Source organism: Eretmochelys imbricata, chromosome 24 (genome assembly GCF_965152235.1).
Source record: "Eretmochelys imbricata isolate rEreImb1 chromosome 24, rEreImb1.hap1, whole genome shotgun sequence".
Classification (NCBI taxonomy): domain Eukaryota; kingdom Metazoa; phylum Chordata; order Testudines; family Cheloniidae; genus Eretmochelys; species Eretmochelys imbricata.
In genome coordinates, this window is record NC_135595.1 from 19,964,142 (window position 1) to 19,981,016 (window position 16,875).

A 16,875-nucleotide genomic window follows, 5' to 3' on the forward strand; every position below is an offset into this window, starting at 1 on the left:
GGGGGAAGTCCTACAGGGGCGAAACCTCTCCTGGTTGGTAGAGGGCAGTGGGAGAACTTGTTAGAGGGGTCACATGACATACCTTGCTTCCGGTCTTGTGGCAGCCTTGACCCCGGAAGTAATACCCCATTGGGGTGGGACTTCCGGTGGGGGGCAGAGGTCAAGGGCTAAGTGGTCAAGGGGCGGAGTTAGGGTTTGATTGACGGTAGGGCCATTATACTACTAACCTCACTGGCACCTGACCAAAATGACCAATGAGGAGATAAGATACTTTCAAAAGCTGGGAGGAGGGAGAAAAACAAAGGGTCTGTGTCTCTCTGTGTGATGCTTTTGCTGGGGACAGAACAGGAATGGACTCTTAGAACTTAGTAACAGGTTTCAGAGTAACAGCCGTGTTAGTCTGTATTCGCAAAAAGAAAAGGAGGACTTGTGGCACCTTAGAGACTAACCAATTTATTTGAGCATGAGCTTTCGTGAGCTACAGCTCACTTCATCGGATGCATACCGTGGAAACTGCAGCAGATATTATATACACACAGAGACCATGAAACAATACCTCCTCCCACCCCACTGTCCTGCTGGTAATAGCTTATCTAAAGTGATCATCAAGTTGGGCCATTTCCAGCACAAATCCAGGTTTTCTCACCCTCCGCCGCCCCCCCACACACACACACAAACTCACTCTCCTGCTGGTAATAGCCCATCCAAAGTGACAACTCTCTTCACAATGTGCATGATAATCAAGATGGGCCATTTCCTGCACAAATCCAGGTTCTCTCACCCCCTCACCCCCCTCCAAAAACCACACACACAAACTCACTCTCCTGCTTTTTGTGTGAGGGATGATAATGAGGAACTTTAGCACCAGAAAAGTGCTGAGTCCAAGGGCAGGGGTCATCGCGTGTGCTGACTGCCATGTTCCTCCCTCCCCCCATCGAAGGCAAAGCCCACGTGGGTGGGGGCCCTGCCAGCTTGTTCTCTGGGAGAAGAAGCTGTAAGGATGGATTCAGGGAAGGATCCTGCCACGCTGGGCTGGCTGGACTCTTACAGGGACCAAAACCAGATGCAAAGCGGGGATCCCTGGAGACCGTCTGGGGGCACCTGAAAAGACTAGGAAAAATGGCAGTTTGTTCCATCACCGCCACCGTTTGGAGTTACAGACTGCGACTCACCTGGGCATGAATTTTACCGGCTTTAACCCCTCGTGACCCTCATTCCCTTTCCTTAGCTCACGAACCTTTAGCGAGATTCCTACAGACCTGGCTGCCAGCGTTGCCTTTGGTGTAGGATCTGGGGTCCCGTGGCTCTGGGGTAAGTGACCGGTCTCCTGGGGCAGGGGACAACCTGGGTGGGCTGGTTTGGGGTGTACGTGACCTTTCCTCCCAAAGTCCGGCTTGTCTGAGAGTATCTGAGGGGACTGGCTGTGACTCCGGGGTCAGACGGGGGCAGCGATCCAGGAGTTCACGCGGGGTGAAATCTGCTCACAGAGCACCACTGGCTGGGGGGATCTGCCCTGTTTCCTGACACCTTCCCTGAGCTCGTCACTCCCAGTGGAGCCGCCCCAGAGAGCGGGACGAACTGAGCCCTGCAAAATCAAATTAGAAGGACATTTCTCCCCTACAGGGCGTTCCAGCCCGCCTGGACAGCTGGGTGAGCCACGGCCTCTCCTTCCCACAGCCCTCCTTCCCCAGGGGAGCTCAGCCAGCCGGTGCCTTTCCCCGGCGATGGGCCTTGCCTTCCAGGAGGGGGCTTGGGAGCCAGGACTCCTGAGCTCTATCCCTGGCTTTCAGAAGGGAGTGGGCCCTGTTGGGTTACAGGGTGGGGTACTGGGAGTCAGGACTCCCGGGTTCTCTTCCTGCCAGCATCACTTGTGCACAGATAGGGGCGGGGGGGGCCCGGTACGGGGCGGTCAGGGGACAACGAGCTAGGGGGGTGCTTTCCCCACAACTCGCTTTATTCAGCCAATGCACAAAAGGAACCCACAATCTCCCCCAAAGAGAGCCACCAGCCGGAGGCTGCTGAAGGGAGGTGCACTGCAGCCCGGCACGCAGCAGAAGGGGAGGATGCCAGGCCGGGGCTCAGGGCTCCCCCATGCCTCTGCCGGCCCTGGGAGCTGGGTAGCACTTGGCCTGGCTCAGGATCTCCAGCACGCCCTGGGTGTATTTCTTCACCCCCTCTCTCTTCATACAGGCACCAGGGGAGCCACATCCAGCTGCAATCTTCCTCACTTTGATGTCACCTGGACAGGGGAGAGACGTGATCGGGGGCTCCAAATTCCCCCCCCGACCCCCATGAGGTCTCTCACACACTCCCCTCCCAGCAGGACTGCACCCGGCTCTGCAGGCAGAGTGGGGTCTAGTGCTCAGAGCAGGGGGCTGGAACTACGTGAGAACATAACAGAGGAATGGCCCTCCTGGGTCACCCCAAAGGTCCATCTAGCCCAGTATCCTCTGGCCAATGCCAGGTGCCCCAGAGGGAATGAACAGAACAGGGAATCATCCAGTGATCCATCCCCCGTCGCCCATTCCCAGCTTCTGGCAAACAGAGGCTAGGGCCACCATCCCTGCCCTATAGCCACAGATGGACCTGTCCTCCAGGAACTTCTCTCGTTCCTGTTTGAACCCTGTTATAGTCTTCACCTTCACAACATCCCCCGGCAATGAGTTCCACAGGTTGACTGTGCGTTATGTGAAGCAATACTTCCTTTTGTTTGTTTAAAACGTGCTGCCTGTGGTGACCCCTCGTTCTTATGTTTGGAGGAGTAAATAACACTTCCTTATTTCCTTCCTCCACACCCTTCAACCTTCTCTAGACCTCGATCATATCCCCCCTTACCCGTCTCTTTTCCAGGCTCAATAGTACCACTCTTATTAATCTCTCCTCATATGGCAGCCGTTCCATCCCCCTCATCATTTTGGTTGGGCTTTTCTGAAGCTTTTCCAATTCCCTTATCTCTTTTCTGAGAGGGGGCGACCACATCCGCATTCAGTGTTCTACTTGTGGGCATCCCATGGATTTATATTGAGGCAACACGCTCTTTTCTGTCCTATTCTCTGTCCCTTTCTTCATGATTCCCAGCATTCTGTTCACTTTTTTCAAGGCTGCTACAAATGGAGTGGATGATTTCAGAGAACTCTCCACAATGACTGCAAGATCTTTCTTGAGTGGTAAATTTGACCCATCATTGTATATGTCTACTTGGGATAACGTTTGCCCATGTGCATTACTTTGCATTTATCAACATTGAATTTCATCTGCCGTTTTGTTGCCCAGTCACCCAGTTCTGAGAGATCCTTTAGTACCTCTTCACAGTCTGCTTTGGACTTAACTATCTTGAGTAGGTTTGTATCTTCTGCAAATTTTGCCACCTCACTATTTACCCCTTTTTCCAGAACATTTCGGAATATGTTGAATAGCACTGGGCCCAGTGCATATCCCTGGGGGACTCCCACTATTTACCTCTCTCCGTTCTGAAAACTGACCATTTCTTCCTACCCTTTTTTCCCTATCTTTTAACCAGTTACTGAGCCATGAGAGGATTTTATCCCATGACAGCTCACTTTGCTTAAGAGCCTTTGGTGAGGGACGCTTTCTGAAAATCTAAGTACACTATATCCACGGGATGCCCCTTGTCCACACGCTTGTTGACCCCCTCAGAGAATTCTAGTACATTGGTGAAGCGTGATTTCCCTTTACCGAAACCATGTTGACCCTTCCCCAGCAAATTATGTTCATCTATGTGTCTGACAGTTCTCTTCTTTCCTACAGTTTCAATGAGTTTGCCCAGTACTGAAGTCAGACTTATTGGCCTGTTGTTGCTGGAATCACCTCTGGAGCCCTTTTTCGAAACTGGTGTGTCATTAGCCATCCTCCAGCCAGTTGGGACAGAAGCTGATTTAAATGGTAGGTTACAAACCACAGTTAGTAGTTCTGTAATTTGACGTTTGAGTTCCTTCCGAACTCTTGGGCAAATCCCATCTGGTCCTGGTGACTTATCACTGTTTAATTTATCAATTTGTTGCAAAAACTCCTGTAATGACTCCTCAATCTGGGACAGTACCTCAGATTTGTCACCAAAACAGAATGGCTCAGGTTTGGGAATCTCCCTCCCAGCCTCAGCCGTGAAGACCGATGCACAGAATTCATTTAGTTTCTCCGCAGTGGCCTTATCCTCCTTGGGTGCTCCTTTGGCATCTCAGCAAGTAGGACTCCAGGGTTCTCTCTGCAACTCTGCCAGGGGAGTGGAGTCTAGTGGGTCAGAGAAGGGGGGCTGTGACTGAGCCAGGACACCTGGGCTCCACCTCGTGCTCTGTGTTCAGACCCCGCCCCCATCTGGAGGACTTACCCAGTGTTAACACCCTATAATCCTCAACACAATGGTCCTCGGCGCCGGTGCAGGCCAAGAGCTCCTTCTCCTTCTTCTGCCAGTGATCTGCCCCCACTTTGAAGAATGACAGGCACTGCCAACCATTGGGGACGGAGCTCACAGTTGGCACTGAGAACAGTCAGACACACACAGTCAGCCAGGGGTGGGGAGTCACCACACCCTGGGCTCAATCCCAGCTCGGGGAAGGGAGTGGGGTCTAGTGGTTAGAGAAGGGGGGCTGGGAGCCAGGACTCCTAGGTTTTGTCCCCAGCTGTGGGAGGGGAGTGGGGTCTAGGGGTTAGAGGTGGGGGGTGAGGCTGGGAGCCAGGACTCCTGGGTTCTCTCCAGGCAGGTGTGGCCGGAGCAGAGCTCTAGGTTTGCAGCAGACACACACCTGGGATGGCCCCAGCGTTGCAGCCGTCGGTGTCACAGCAGGCGATGTTCACCCGCACGGTGACATTGTGCGGGTAGGTCAGCGAGAAGGGGCCGGGCTCACAGTTCTTGGGCTCCAGGCACGATTTAGCCGTGTAGGAGAAGGAGTTTCCCTCTGTGGAAGGGAAACAGAGAATCACCTCTGAGCTCCACAATGGACCCCCAGCTGCTCCATCCTCCCCTTTTGTTCCATCCACCCCACCCCCAACTAATCTCATCTTTCCCCCGACCCCCGATAAAATCCTCTCTTCTAGTCTGATCCAGGATCCACAGCCACCCACTGCAATTCCCCATCTCATCCCATCCCCCGTCTATGATATTATCTTTCCAGACTGAGCAGTCCCTGCTCCTGGAGAGGAGCGGAGTCTATTGGTTAGAGTAGGGAGAGGGGCTGGGAGCCAGGACTCCTGGGTTCGACCCCTGGCTTCAGGAGGACAATGGTGTCTACACTTAGTAGGAATGTTCTTTCACTCACCCAGCCTCATCTCTGCAACGACGGTGACGCAGGTCCCTTCCGAGGGGGCGCAGGGCTGCAGGGGGCCGGAGCACGATTGCTCTCTGGACGCACACACCTCGCATTGCAGAGCGCTCCCTGGAGGTTGGAAAAATCCCTTCTCAGTACAAACCCCGGCTCCCCACCCCTCCCCAGGCAGTGCCCGTGGGCGAAATACCACCAGGAACCAAGAGGTGGCGCTGTGGGAGTTGTTACCACCAATGCCTCCTCACTGAACGTGTGGGCAGGCAGATCTTGGAGAAATGCCACCTGCTTTTGCAGCAGTTCTGCCCAGTTCCATTTAACTCTCCGGATGGGGAAAGGCATCTTGCTAGCTGGTCATTTGTATCTTACTCAAAACCACAGACAAGTCTGTTTGCTGCCTGAGTATGTGGCTAGAATACATTTTCATCTTCTGACGTGGCTATCTGGGGTGTAACTTGTGCCTGCGAACAAACCCCACACGTCTGTGTAGGCAGAAAAACAAGAATTCAGCTGCTCTGAGGAGGGGTTTCTGCCTGGCTTTGCGGTGAACTTTTCACACACACACACACACACACACCCCGTCGTAAATCTCTGGTCCAGGCCTCTGCCTCTCAGAGTTACGTCAGCTCAGCCACACTCGACTTCAGCCCACTTTTCATCGCTGATCCTGCCAATTCTCTTCTTCAGAATACGATTGATGCTTGTTAAGCCTCTGGATTGATGGCTGTTCGTCTCCAGCCAGCGATCCCAGGAGCATCAACTCTTTCCTCTCCAGAGTGTGGGGGCCTTTAAATTCATGACGTGAGCATAAGGCTTTTTAAGAAAGAAAGAAAGAAAGAAAGAAAGAAAGAAAGAAAGAAAGAAAGAAAGAAAGAAAGAAAGAAAGAAAGAAAGAAAGAAAGAGAAAAATTTTCCCACTTTGGTTTTTTTAGAGTTTTCATGTGGAAGCATCAATTAAACCTCAGAACGCCTTCCCCTGCCCTTCTATGTCCCTAGATGGTAGCAAAGTGATCTTATCCCCATCTAAGAAATAGGGAAACTGAGGTAGAAAAAAGATGTGTTCAATTCAGGGTTAGAAGAAAGAAAACAGCCGAGAAGTCCTCACTCCTGACTCCCAGCCCACTCTAACCCACGAGACCCCACTCCTCTTTCAGAGCCACGGACAGAACCTGGGAGTCCTGATTCGCAGCCATCTCTGCTCAAACTGACGACACCCCAGCCCTCTTCCACAGCTGGGGAATGAACCCAGGAGTCCTGGCAGGAATCTCAGCGCTGACGGGCAGGGGAACATTTCCAAGCAGGATTACAAGTGGACGGGGGTGGTGCTCCTCATCAGGATGACCCCAAGCCTGGGTGAGAGCTGGAGGAGGAATGAGAAGAAGGAAGGACAGACGGACTCTGACCCGCTGGCCAGGCCCCTAGCGTTGGCTGTGGGAGTCCCAAGCTCCAATCCCTGCTCTCCCCGAGTCAGCCGGGGGATGTGGCCCCGGGTTTTCCTCTCACTGCTTTTACCCACAAATTCCATCCTGACCCCAGAATCCGCCATCGACAGCGGCACGTTCCCCAGGTGAAATCCGGCTCCCTGTGCCCGGGGACGGACGGGACTCACCTGTGGCCAGGAGAGCGGACAGCAGGCGGAGGGGCAGAGCCACCCACATGGTGCCCGGGTGTTTGCTGCAGTGAGCAGAACAGCGAGGAAGCATCTGGCTGTGGTTTTATCCGGCAGGTTGGCAAATACCTGCCCCCTGGGGGATCAGCTGGGGCTGCCCCATGACATCCTGGTGGACCCGGAGATGGGAGATTTCACAGCCTTGCATGTGACACTGGCTGATCAGGTGATGCCAATGTGTACTGATGCCAATTCCCTTGTGCATTAGTGGAGATCAGTGGTTCTCAGCCAGGGATCCGTGTACTCCAGGGGTACACACAGGTCTTCCGGGGGGTACATCAGCTTATCTTGATGTTTGCCTCATTTTACAACATGCCAGATATAAAGCACTAGTGAAGTCAACGCGAGCTAAAATTTCCTGACACAATGACTTGTTTGTGCAGCTCTATGTACTGTCCACTGAAATGTAAGTGCAATATTTATATCCCAGTGAAGTTATTTTATAATTACACAGTGGAAGTGAGAAAGGAAGCTATTTGTCAGTCACAGTGTGGCCGTGACACTTTTATATATTTTTATAATAACATAAGAAAGGACCTGTCATAAATATAAAGGGAAGGGGAACCACCTTTCTGTCCCCGCTGCTCTAAAATCCCTCGTAGCTAGAGGCAAAACACTTTCACCTGTGAAGGGTTAAGAAGCTAAGGTAACCTTGCTGGCACCTGACCCAAAATGACCAATGAGGAGACAAGATACTTTCAAATCGGGAGTGAGGGAAACAAAGGGTCTGCTTGTCTGTGTGATCTTTTGCTTGGAACAGCTCAGGAATGGAGTCTCAGAACTTCTGTTAGTAAGTAATCTAGCTAGAAATGCATTAGATTTCCTTTTGTTTAATGGCTGGTAAAATAAGCTGTGCTGGAGGGAATGAATATTCCTGGTTTGGTGTCTTTTTGTAAACTTAAGGTTTTGCCTAGAGGATTCTCTATGTTTTGAATTTGATTACCCTGGAAGGTATTTACCATCCTGATTTTACAGGGGTGATTCTTTCACCTTTTCTTTCATTCAGATTCTTCTTTTAAGAACCTGTTTGCTTTTTCATTGTTCTGAAGATCCAAGGGTTTGGGTCTGTGTTCACTTGTACAAATTGGGGAGGATTCTTATCAAGCCTTCCCCAGGAAAAGGGGTGTAGGACTTGGGGTGATATTTTGGGGGAAGACGTCTCCAAGCAGGCTCTTTCCCTGGTCTTTGTGTAAGACGCTTGGTGGTGGCAGCGTACGGTTCAAGGACAAGGCAAAGTTTGTACCTTGGGGAAGTCTTTAACCTAAGCTGGTAAGAATAAGCTGAGGGGGTCTTTCCTGCGGGTCCCCACATCTGTACCCTAGAGTTCAGAGTGGGGAAGGAACCCTGACAGGGCCATACTGGGTCAGACCAAAGGTCCATCTAACCCAGTATCCTGTCTTCCCACAGTGGCCAATGCCAGGTGCCCAGAGGGAATGAACAGAACAGGTAATCAAACATCAAGTGTTTCATCTCCTGTCAACCATTCCCAGCTTCTGGCAAACAGAGGCTAAGGACACCATCCCTACCCAGCCTGGCTAATAGCCATTGATGACCCTATCCTCCATGAATTTGTCTAGCTCTTTTTTGAACCCAGTTTACTTTTGGACTTCGCACATTCCTCTGGGAAGGAGTTCCACAGGTTGATGGTGCATTATGTGAAAAAACACTTCCCTTTGTTTTTTTAAACCTACTGCCTCTTAATTTCATTTGGTGGCCCCTAGTTCTTGTGTTATGAGAAGGAGTAAATAACACTTCCTTATCTACTTTCTCCACACCACTCATGATTTTCTAGACCTCTCCCCTATCCCCCCTTGTCCATCTCTTTTCCAAGCTGAAAAGTCCCACTCTTATGAATCTCTCCTCACGGAAGCTGTTCCATCCCCCTAATAATTTTATGACCCTTTCTGAATCTTTTCCAATTCCAATATCTCTTTTATACGCTGGGGTGACCACATCTCCACACAGTTTTCAAGAATGGGAGTAGCATGGATTTATATAGGGGCAATATGACATTTACTGTCTCATTATCTCTCCCTTTCTTAATGATTCCCAACATTCTGTTCTCTTTTTTGAAATGCACTGCGTACTGTGAACTATCCACTGTGACTCCAAGATCTCTTTCTTGACTGGGAATAGCTAATTTAGACCCGATGTCTGGTTTTGGAAGCAAGTAGTTTTAAGTGAGGGGAAACTTGGGCTATCCAAGACACATCAGACTGCCACAAGGGGTACAGCTGTCTGGAAATGTCGAGAGACCCTGGCCTAGATCAAAGGCATGGCGAAGGTAGAACAGTGTGTTTGGAGTTTCGATTTCATGAAAACCAATGGGCCGTGGTATGGTTTTCCCTTCCCCGTCTGCTGTTTTAGCGGAGTAACAACCATTCACCCTGAGCACAGCCCTGGGACTCACTGACCCAGCAGAGACGCCGGAGGGATGCTAATCAGGAACTTTAGCACCAGGAAAGTGCTGAGTCCAAAGGCAGGGGCCATCGCGTGTGCTGACCAACGCGTTCCTCCCTCCCCGCATCGAAGGCAAAGCCCACGTGGGTGGGGGCCCTGCCAGCTTGTTCTCTGGGAGAAGAAGCTGTAAGGATGGATTCAGGGAAGGATCCTGCCTCGCTGGGCTGGCTGGACTCTTACAGGGACCGGAACCGGATGCAAAGCAGGGATCCCCGGAGACGGTCTGGGGGCACCTGGAAAGACTTGGGAGAATGGAGGGTCCTTCCATCACCGCCACCGTTTGGAGTTACAGACTGCAACTCACCTGGGCATGAATTTTACCGCCTATAACCCCTCGTGACCCTCATTCCCTTTCCTTAGCTCACGAACCTTTAGCGAGTTTCCTACAGACCTGGCTGCCAGCATTGCCTTTGGTGTAGGATCTGGAGTCCCGTGGCTCTGGGGTAAGTGACCGGTCTCCTGGGGCAGGGGACAACCTGGGTGGGCTGGTTTGGGGTGTACGTGAGGTTTCCTCCCAAAGTCCGGCTTGTCTCAGAGTATCTGAGGGGACTGGCTGTGACTCCGGGGTCAGACGGGGGCAGCGATCCAGGAGTTCACGCTGGGTGAAATCTGCTCACAGAGCAGCACCGGCTGGGGGGATCTGCCCTGTTTCCTGACACCTTCCCTGAGCTCGTCACTCCCAGTGGAGCCGCCCCAGAGAGCAGGACGAACTGAGCCCTGCAAAATCAACCTAGAAGGACATTTCTCCCCTCCAGGGCGTTCCCGCCCGCCTGGACAGCTGGGTGAGCCACGGCCTCTCCTTCCCACAGCCCTCCTTCCCCAGGGGAGCTCAGCCAGCCGGTGCCTTTCCCCCAGCCATGGGCCTTGCCTTCCGGGAGGGGGTCCAGGCAGGACTCCTGGGTTCCATTCCCTGGCCCTGCAAGGGGAGAGGGGTCCAGTGGTTGGAGCAGGGGTCTTGGGAGCCAGGACTCCTGGGCTCTATCCCTGGCTTTCAGAAGGGAGTATGGTCTGGTGGGTTACAGGGTGGGGTACTGGGAGTCAGGACTCCCGGGTTCTCTTCCTGCCAGCATCACTCGTGCACAGATAGGGCTGGGGGGGGGGGCCGGTACGGGACGGTCAGAGGACAAGGAGCTAGGGGGGTGCTTTCCCCAGAACTCGCTTTATTCAGCCAATGCACAAAAGGAACCCGCAATCTCCCCCAAAGAGAAGCAGCAGCCTGTGGCTACTGAAGGGAGGTGCACTGCAGCCCGGCACGCAGCAGAAGGGGAGGATGCCAGGCCGGGGCTCAGGGCTCCCCGATGCCTCCACCGGCCCTGGGAGCTGGGTAGCACTTGGCCCGGCTCAGGATCTCCGGCACGCCCTGGGCATATTTCTTCACCAACGCTGTCTTCACGCAGGCGCCAGGGGAGCCACATCCAGCCGCAACCTTCCTCAGTTTGATGTTACCTGGACAGGGGGAGAGACGTGATCGGGGGCTCCCAATTCCCCCCCCGCCCGACCCTCATGAGGTCTCTCACACACTCCCCTCCCAGCAGGACTGCACCCGGCTCTGCAGGCAGACTGGGGTCTAGTGCTCAGAGCAGGGGCCTGGAACAACGTGAGAACATAACAGAGGAATGGCCCCCCTGGGTCACCCCAAAGGTCCATCTAGCCCAGTATCCTCTGGCCAATGCCAGGTGCCCCAGAGGGAATGAACAGAACAGGGAATCATCCAGTGATCCATCCCCTGTCGCCCATTCCCAGCTCCTGGCAAACAGAGGCTAGGGCCACCATCCCTGCCCATCCTGGCTAATAGCCACAGATGGACCTGTCCTCCAGGAACTTCTCTAGTTCCTGTTTGAACCTGTTATAGTCTGGGCCTTCAAAACATCCTCTGGCAAGGAGTTCCACAGGTTGACTGTGCATTGTGTGAAGCAGTACTTCCTTTGGTTTATTTTATACCTGCTGCCTGTGGTGACCCCTCGTTCTTATGTTAGGAGGAGTAAATAACACTTCCTTCTTTACTTCCTCCACACGCTTCAACCTTCTTTAGACCTCGATCATATCCCCCCTTAGCCGTTTCATTTCCAAGGTGAAGAGTCCCACTCTTATTAATCTCTCCTCATATGGCAGCCATTCCATCCCCCTCATCATTTTGGTTGGCATTTTCTGAAGCCTTTCCAATTCCAATAGATCTTTTTTGAGACAGGGCGACCACATCCGTCCGCAGTGTTCAAGCTGTGGGCGTGCCATGGAATTATATTGAGGCAACACGATCTTTTCTGTCCTATTCTCTATCCCTTTACGAATGATTCCCAGCATTCTGTTTGCTTTTTTGATGGCCGCTGCACATAGAATCATAGAATCATAGAATATCAGGGTTGGAAGGGACCCCTGAAGGTCATCTAGTCCAACCCCCTGCTCGAAGCAGGACCAATTCCCAGTTAAATCATCCCAGCCAGGGCTTTGTCAAGCCTGACCTTAAAAACTTCCAAGGAAGGAGATTCCACCACCTCCCTAGGCAACGCATTCCAGTGTTTCACCACCCCCTTAGTGAAAAAGTTTTTCCTAATATCCAATCTAAACCTCCCCCACTGCAACTTGAGGCCATTACTCCTCGTTCTCTCATCTGCTACCATTGAGAACAGTCTAGAGCCATCCTCTTTGGAACCCCCTTTCAGGTAGTTGAAAGCAGCTATCAAATCCCCCCTCATTCTTCTCTTCTGCAGGCTAAACAATCCCAGCTCCCTCAGCCTCTCCTCATAAGTCATGTGTTCTAGACCCCTAATCATTTTTGTTGCCCTTCGCTGGACTCTCTCCAATTTATCCACATCCTTCTTGTAGTGTGGGGCCCAAAACTGGACACAGTACTCCAGATGAGGCCTCACCAATGTCGAATAGAGGGGGACGATCACGTCCCTCGATCTGCTCGCTATGCCCCTACTTATACATCCCAAAATGCCATTGGCCTTCTTGGCAACAAGGGCACACTGCTGACTCATATCCAGCTTCTAGTCCACTGTCACCCCTAGGTCCTTTTCCGCAGAACTGCTGCCTAGCCATTCGGTCCCTAGTCTGTAGTGGTGCATTGGATTCTTCCGTCCTAAGTGCAGGACCCTGCACTTATCCTTACTGAACCTCATCAGATTTCTTTTGGCCCAATCCTCCAATTTGTCTAGGTCCTTCTGTATCCTATCCCTCCCCTCCAGCGTATCTACCACTCCTCCCAGTTTAGTATCGTCCGCAAATTTGCTGAGAGTGCAATCCACACCATCCTCCAGATCATTTATGAAGATATTGAACAAAACCGGCCCCAGGACTGACCCCTGGGGCACTCCACTTGACACCGGCTGCCAACTAGACATGGAGCCATTGATCACTACCCGTTGAGCCCGACAATCTAGCCAGCTTTCTACCCACCCTATAGTGCATGGAGTGGATGATTTCAGAGAACTCTCCACAGTGACTCCAAGATCTTTCTTGAGTGGTAAATTCGACCCATTATTGTGTATGTCTACTTGGGATTACGTTTGCCCATGTGCATTACTTTGCATTTATTAACACTGAATTTCCTCTGCCATTTTGTTGCCCAGTCACCCAGTTCTGAGAGACCCTTTAGTATCTCTTCACAGTCTGCTTTGGACTTCACTATCTTGAGTAGCTTTGTATCTTCTGCAAATTTTGCCACCTCACTATTTACTCCTTTTTCCAGAACATTTCGGAATATGGTGAATAGCACTGGGCCCAGTGCAGATCCCTGGGGGACTCCCACTATTTACCTCTCTCCCTTCTGAAAACTGATCATTTCTTCCTACCCTTTTTTCCCTATCTTTTAACCAGTTACTGAGCCATGAGAGGATTTTATCGCATGACAGCTCACTTTGCTTAAGAGCCTTTGGTGAGGGACGCTTTCTGAAAATCAAAGTACACTATATCCACGGGATGCCCCTTGTCCACACGCTTGTTGACCCCCTCAGAGAATTCTAGTACATTGGTGAGGCGTCATTTCCCTTTACCGAAACCATGTTGACCCTTCCACAACAAATTATGTTCATCTATGTGGCTGACAGTTCTCTTCTTTTCTATAGTTTCAATGAGTTTGCCCTGTACTTAAGTCAGACTTATTGGCCTGTAGTTGCCGGGATCACCTCTGGAGCCCTTTTTCGAAACTGGCATGTCATTAGCCATCCTCCAGCCAGTTGGGACAGAAGCTGATTTAAATGGTAGGTTACAAACCACAGTTAGTAGTTCTGTAATTTGACGTTTGAGTTCCTTCCGAACTCTTGGGCGAATCCCATCTGGTCCTGGTGACTTATCACTCTTTCATTTATCAATTTGTTGCAAAAACTCCTGTAATGACTCCTCAATCTGGGACAGTTCCTCAGATTTGTCACCAAAACAGAATGGCTCAGGTATGGGAATCTCCCTCCGATCCTCAGCCATGAAGACTGATGCAGAGAATTCATTTAGTTTCTCCGCAGTGGCCTTATCCTCCTTGGGTGCTCCTTGGCATCTCGGCAAGTAGGACTCCTGGGTTCTCTCTGCAACTCTGCCAGGGGAGTGGAGTCTAGTGGGTTAGAGCAAGGGAGTCTGGGACTAAGCCAGGACACCTGGGCTCCACCTCATGCTCTGTGTTCAGACCCCTCCCACATCTGGAGGACTTACCCCGTGTTAATATCCCAGATTCCACAACACAGTGGTCCTCGGTGCCGGTGCAGGCCAAGACCTCCTTCTCCTGCCAGCCATCTGCCACCATTTTGAAGAATGACGGGCACTGCCGGCCGTTGGGGACGGAGCTCACAGTTGGCACTGAGAACAGTCAGACACACACAGTCAGCCAAGGGTGGGGAGTCACCACACATTGGGCTCAATCCCAGCTCGGGGAAGCGAGTGGGGTCTAGTGGTTAGGGATGGGGGCTTTGGGCTGGGAGCCAGGACTCCTGGGTTCTCTCCAGGCAGGTGTGGCCGGAGCAGGGCTCTAGGTTTGCAGTAGACACGCACCTGGGATGGCCCCGGCGTTGCAGCCGTTGGTGTCACAGCAGGCGATGTTCCCCCGCATGGTGACATTGTGCGCGTAGGTCAGCGAGAAGGGGCCGGGCTCACAGTTCTTGGGTTCCAGGCACGATTTACCCGTGTAGGAGAAGGGGGATCCCTCTGTGGAAGGGAAACAGAGCATCACCTCTGAGCTCCCCAATGGACCCCCAGCTGCTCCATCCTCCCCTTTTGTTCCATCCACCCCACCCCCAACTAATCTCATCTCCCCACACCCCCGATAAAATCCTCTCTTCTGTCTGATCCAGGCCCCACAGCCACCCACTTCAATTCCCCATCTCATCCCATCCCCCGTCTATGACATTATCTTTCCAGACTGAGCAGTCCCTGCTCCTGGAGAGGAGCGGAGGCTATTGGTTAGAGTAGGGGGAGGGACTGGGAGCCAGGACTCCTGGGTTCGACCCCTGGCTTCAGGAGGACAATGGTGTCTACACTTAGTAGAAATCTTCTTTCACTCACCCAGCCTGAACTCTGCCATGACAGTGATGCAGGTCCCTTCCGAGGGGGCGCAGGGCTGCAGGGGGCCGGAGCACGATTGCTCTTTGGACGCACACACCTCGCATTGCAGAGCGCTCCCTGGAGGTTGGAAAAATCCCTTCTCAGTACAAACCCCGGCTCCCCACCTCTCCCAGGCAGTGCCCGTGGGCAAAATACCACCAGGAACCAAGAGGTGTCGCTGTGGGAGTAGTTACCACCAATGCCTCCTCACTGAACGTGTGGGCAGGCAGATCTTGGAGAAATGCCACCTGCTTTTGCAGCAGTTCTGCCCAGTTCCATTTAACTCTCCGGATGGGGAAAGGCATCTTGCTAGCTGGTCATTTGTATCTTACTCAAAACCACAGACAAGTCTGTTTGCTGCCTGAGTATGTGGCTAGAATACATTTTCAGCTGCTGACGTGGCTATCTGGGGTGCAGCTTGTGCCTGCGAACAAACCCCACACGTCTGTGTAGACAGAAAAACAAGAATTCGGCTGCTCTGAAGAGGGGTTTCTGCCTGGCTTTGCGGTGAACTTTTCACACACACACACACACACACACACTCCGCCGTAACTCTCTGCTCCAGGCCTCTGCCTCTCAGAGTTACGTCAGCTCAGCCATACTCGACTTCAGCCCACTTTTCATCGCTGATCCTGCCAATTCTCTTTTTCAGAATACAATTGACGCTTGTTAAGCCTTTGGATTGATGGCTGTTCGTCTCCAGCCAGCGATCCCAGGAGCATCAACTCTTTCCTCTCCAGAGCGTGGGGGCCTTTAAATTCATTACGTGAGCATAAGGTAGTTTTAAGAAAGAAAGAAAGAAAGAAAGAAAGATTTTCCCACTTTGTTTTTTTTAGAGCTTTCATGTGGAAACATCAATTACACCTCAGAACACCTTCCCCGCCCCTTTTATGTCCCTAGATGGTTGCAAAGTTATATTATCCCTATCAAAGAAATATGGAAACTGAGGTAGAAAAAAGATGTGTTCAATTCAGGGTTAGAACCAAGAAGACAGCTGAGAAGTCCTCACTCCTGACTCCCAGCCCACTCTAACCCACGAGATCCCACTCCTCTTTCAGAGCCACGGACAGAACCTGGGAGTCCTGATTTGCAGCCATCTCTGCTCAAACTCACTACACCCCAGCCCGCTTCTACAGCTGGGGAATGAGCCCAGAAGTCCTGGCTCCCAGCCCCCACCGGTTGCACCCCCATTCCCCTTTCAAACCCGGGGAATGAAGCCAGGAGTCCTGGCAGGAATCTCAGCGCTGACAGGCAGGGGAACATTTCTAGGCAGGATGACATGTGGACGGGGGTGCTGCTCCTCATCGGGATGACCCCAAGCTCGGGCGAGAGCTGGGGGAGGAACGAGAAGAAGGAAGGACAGACGGACTCAGACCCGCTGGCCAGGCCCTAGTGTGGGCTGTGGGCATCCCAGGCTCCAATCCCTGCTCTCCCCGAGTCAGCCGGGGGACGTGGCTCCGGGTTTTCCTCTTGCTGGTTTTATCCACAAATTCCATCCTGACCCCAGAATCCACCATCAACAGCAGCACGTTCCCCAAGTGAATTCGCGACCCCACCACCCGGCTCCCTGTCCCCGGGGACGGACGGGACTCACCTGTGGCCAGGAGAGCGGACAGCAGGCAGAGGGGCAGAGCCACCCACATGGTGCCTGGATGTTAGCTGCAGTGAGCAGAACAGCGAGGAAGCATCTGGCTGTGGTTTTATCAGGCAGGTTGGCAAATACCTGCCCCCTGGGGGATCGGCTGGGTCTGCCCCATGACATCCTGGGACCCGGAGATGGGAGATTTCACAACCCTGCATGTGACTTTGGCTGATCAGGTGATGCAATGTGTCTTGAGTCCAATTCCCTTGTGCATTAGTGGAGATCTGTGGTTCTCAGCCAGGGGTCCGTGTACTCCAGGGGTACGCACAGGTCTTCCAGGGGGTACATCAGCTTATCTT

General features: G+C 52.4%; 1 pseudogene; it reads right to left on the minus strand.

The window, feature by feature from the left end:
- Positions 1–2,078: 2,078 nt before the first annotated feature.
- Positions 2,079–16,622, minus strand: LOC144279537 (phospholipase A2 inhibitor and Ly6/PLAUR domain-containing protein-like; annotated as a pseudogene).
- Positions 16,623–16,875: the final 253 nt, after the last annotated feature.